General features: G+C 34.2%; 1 long non-coding RNA gene across 2 annotated transcripts; it reads left to right on the top strand.

The window, feature by feature from the left end:
• Nucleotides 1–1,494: 1,494 nt before the first annotated feature.
• LOC115953458 lies at nt 1,495–4,230 on the top strand. 2 transcript variants are annotated; one of them, XR_004083712.1, is made up of 3 exons: nt 1,495–1,729; nt 2,661–2,749; nt 3,932–4,230. It is a non-coding gene; the product is annotated as an uncharacterized LOC115953458 (long non-coding RNA). The 2 variants fall into 2 exon arrangements; XR_004083711.1 differs by having other exon boundaries at nt 1,501–1,729; nt 2,661–2,722.
• Nucleotides 4,231–4,590: the final 360 nt, after the last annotated feature.

The following is a 4,590-nucleotide window of genomic DNA, read 5'->3' as shown; positions in this document are numbered from 1 at the left end:
AGAAAACCATGCAAAGCACGTCAGCATGCTTCCTGAGGCCATAACTTTTGATCCGACCATTGGATTTGCGATTTCTTTAGTATTCTAGAAACTAGACATTCAGAGCTTTCTAGGGACTCAAAGTTCATCCCAATTCAAGTCCCGTAAGACCTTCAAATATGCGTCCAAATTTGGACCAGGAAAAAGTTGGAACTATTAATGTCAGCAGGGGTGGCTAGCGGCCCTTGTTTGGCCGCTGGCGGTGGTAGGGCCGTTGAAAGATGAAAGGTAAAAAATGGCCTATAAATACACCAAGACCCCTTATTTTTCCAAAAAATATATATATATATATATATATAGGCATATTCTCTCTCTCCTCTCTTTAATTTCTCTCCTAAACATATCCAAACACCGTCAAACACCTTTGATTCTTCTCTTTTCTCCACAATCACAAGGTAGTGTTCTTGCACCCAATCTTCCTCTCCTTGGTTCCATACCTTGGATTTGAGGTTTAGGGGTGTGGATGTAGCTTTTAGCTACAATCCACACTATCGACGCCTCGCGACTACTCGACCACCAATTGCAGCAACGCTCACGCTTTTTTTTGTGTCTCGATGCGAGAAACATATGGAGGTGTGTTGTACCTTGGGTGTGTGACTAGAATCTGAGTCAATTTTAAGGAAATTACCAAGGGTAAATGAAGTCTCCACCAATCATTGGGTTTTTTCTAAGGTGTGATTGGTCACCTGACACTATTTGATTTTATTACCAATCCTAAGTTAAGAAAAATGTCGTTTTTCCTAATCTAATATGGATGGGAAAAAAATCTTGATTCTTGAATTCGAAAGTCTGGTTACGTGTGGGGAAGGTGTTAGGCACCCCACAATGCCTGTTCGTAGACATTCCTTTGTTTTGGTAAAATAATAATTTTTGGACATTGGCAATTGAAAACGAGCTATTGGCATTAGCTTCAGGGCTTTAAATGTGTTAGGCTTTGAGGTTTGATTTTGGAGTATTTGTGGTCTCGATTGATGCTTTCCAATGTGTTTGAAGTCACTACCAAATTTCCACGGTGAAAATCCGGCAACATTTTGCCTTATTTTCCTAGCAGAAATTCGGCAGTGCTTCACCTCAAATGTGTAACACCCCGATCCAATTTTTATAATTAAACTATATGTTTAAGTGGTTAAGTATGATTAATATTTTAAGCCACTTACTTACAAAGTATTTAATGAACATATTATTTTATAATGTCATTGACTAAGAATTTGTAAAGATTATAAATAATTGAAATGACTATTTGTATTATAAAAATATATTTAGCATGTACAAAACTATATTAGGTGGTTAAGTTGTGAGATATATATATATATATGCAAAGTGATATTATTTTTGTAGAAAAGTGAGTGTGAATGCAAAGATTTTATATATATAAATATAAATATATATATATATATATATATATAAAAGTGTGAATGCAAGAAAATTGGAAAAAGTGGGTGAGATATTTGTTTTTCCCTAGCCATACACGTATCCAAGCCCCAAAAGTCTTCTTACTTTTCTGATTTCCTTGGCTGCTCCTGAAGTCCAGCAGCTGCTTTTCTTCTTTCTCTATTTCCCCTTTCTTTGTTCTTTCTTCTTCCCTCCTTACACAGCAACATCTCTCCCTTCCTTCCTCACCAAAAATTCTAGTTTCTTTAAAGAAGAAATTAAACAATTAGCCTTAAGGTTTCATCTTCAAAGTGTGTGGGTAAGTAATTAAACCTCATCTGATTTTGTGTATTTGGATAGTATAATTGTTTGCTTACTTTCCCTCTTTGTTCTCTGCTCTGTTTTTGGAAGTTGAATTGGTGATTCTGTTTTAGTGATTTGAAGGTTTGATGATATTATGGTTTATTTAATGTTTAATAACATATTTTAGTATGTTAATTATAGGTATAAAAATACCCAAATGAAATTAAGGCCTATTGCTATTTGTTGATGATTTTGTAAGAATATGTACTGAAGCTGTCTCTGTGACAGATTTGATGTTTACTACAAGAAAATTATGTATTAAATTGTATATAGTGAATTTGGATGCTAGGGATAATTCCTATGAAACCTAAGACACTTTTGGTTGTTATTGAATTGGTCTCACAGCATTTGGATGAACATAAAAATAATGGTTTAATTAATAAATTGCATGAATTTCTGACAGGACAGATTTGAGTATGCTGTCTTGCGTGATTTTTAGTAAATCATGGGTTTATGCTTTGACTCCAAAATTTTTATGGTATATACTGGACATACAGGGGAGTATTTAAGTAAAATTTCATGACAATTGGATGTGTTTGAGCAGCCCGTTTGTATTTTACAAATGGAGCCTATGCTGCTGGAATAGAACAGTGAACAGTAAGGGACATGCCTAACTTTGAGGATTTAATTCTAAAGTTAGGGTGAATGTTTTGAGCTATAATTTAATATGCTCATCCTTTGGTGTGTTAGAATCATATATAAATTTTATGAATTGGTTTCTCTATGATTTAGTACATCATGTTGTTTGATGAATGCATTTTGTGTTTGTGGGAACCTCTTTGAGGTGGGATTAGGACTTCCTTGATTCTAAGAAATAGGCTTTGAGATGAATGTGAAATTTATGGTAAAGAATTATGGATAGTAAAAAGCTTTGATTTATGGTTTAGGTGTTACCAGTATCCAAGTCTAAGCTCCTTCGACTTTAGGCTCTCAGTTCCTCTGCTTTCATGTAAGGGATAAGTTATATGAGCATTTGGTAAGTCATGAGGTTATTTTAAAGTATATTATGCATTAAAATTTTTTTGATTAGAGATATGGCATGTAATCATTATTCTGACAAAGATATGTTCGTGAGCTTTCGAAAAACTTATGTATATGATTTAAGCATATCGATGCTATTATTGATTCCACGAACATGATGTTTAATGAAAAGAATGGAAATGCTATTATTATGAAATGTTATGTAAAATAAGAAATTTCAGTATGATGTAAAGTATGAAATGTTTTCGGGTTATGTCCTCTGATAATTTGAACTCAGCCAGTAGGGGTTAATTATTGGCTTTCCATGGAAATATGTTATCTGTTTGGCCATTTAAAGTAGAGGAAATGGGGCTGCCCGTAACTCTAGGCTATTTAAAGTAGAGGAAATGGGGTTGCCCGTAACTCTAATTTGATTAAGGCCTTCTCCCCAATGTGTACGGACGGCGGGGAGGAACAAAACCTGGAGGGGATGTGCCATCAGGCCTCCCAAAGGGGACAATATCATACACACGGGGGCACCCAAATGTGATGAGGCCTTCTCTATACAGCTTATCAGATATGGACTAACCAATATGATATGAACAGCTATGTTATGTTATTAATCATGAGAGAATTATTTTGTTTAAATGCATTATGAAAAGTTAAAAGTTCTCATGAAAATAAGAAGTTTATGATGAAAAGAAAGCTGTTCATTAAAGATAAAGTTTCTGATGAAAGCGCAGGTTTATGTTTAAAAGTTATCAGATATCTGTTTTTATGAAACGTTAAGTTTTATAATCATGAAAGTTATAGTATTTTATGAGAAGAAGTTTATAAAGAAAAGTTTTCTTATTAGTCAAGTTGTTTCTAGCTTAATACAAAGTTGCCGATTATTTGATTTAAGTTAAAATAATTATCTTGTAATGAGAATATATGTATGGCGACTTTGTAGGAAGTGAAAGAATTTTAATCCGAAAGGTTTTGGTAATATTAACCCGATAAGAAAAAGGAGAACAATTATTTTCTATGAAGAGCGTATAACTATTATTATGAATAGTATTAAATACTATGCATGAAAAGATGTTCTCCTCTTCGAATATTCATAAGATGAAATGATCTGATTTACATGCATCCTTATTGAATTCTCATATATCTTACCTTTACTAAGCTGTGTAGCTCACCCCTTCCACTCTTTCAGTTAGCAGGTTTTATTTTGGAGCAGAGGGAGCCTTAGTCGAGTTTTGAAAGGAGCTGGTTTTAGTTTGATATGTATAGATCCTAAATTAGCATTCTGACGTTTAGCTTTATAGTTATTGTGTATTTTAAGATCAAATGAAAGTTGTGTATACCTTAAAGTATCAAGCTATGTATTATGTAAAAGTGTGAAAATTAAATGATTGGTGGATTATGTTATTCTTTGGAGTACAATGTAGATGCTCTGAATGTCAAGTCAAAGGTTATATAATTTAAGTAAAGAAACAAGGATTGAAAAGAAAAGGAAAGCTTTCGGTAAAAGTTTTGTAAAAGTTAAGTGGTTCTTGTTAATATTAGGTTTAGGCTTGATATTAGCATGCCGGTCATGGTCACAAATCTGAGTATCGGGTTTGGGGCGTGACAAAATGCGTCATAGCACACCGAATGCTATTCTCACCAAGCTTTTGATGTTAGAATACGACAATGGGGATGCCCCATTTTCATGGTGAAAATCTAGCAGAGTTTCGCATTTGGTGCGCTATGGCGCATCGGTAAGGTTTTGCGTCTGTGTATACGGTGCGTATTGACATGCTCACACCATGACGAGTTGAAGCCCTCCAAAGTGTTAAACATGCTGATACATGTCGCATATACAAGGAAACC

This window comes from Quercus lobata, chromosome 7 (genome assembly GCF_001633185.2).
Source record: "Quercus lobata isolate SW786 chromosome 7, ValleyOak3.0 Primary Assembly, whole genome shotgun sequence".
Classification (NCBI taxonomy): Eukaryota; Viridiplantae; Streptophyta; class Magnoliopsida; order Fagales; family Fagaceae; genus Quercus; species Quercus lobata.
This window is presented reverse-complemented; position numbering and strand designations above follow the sequence as displayed.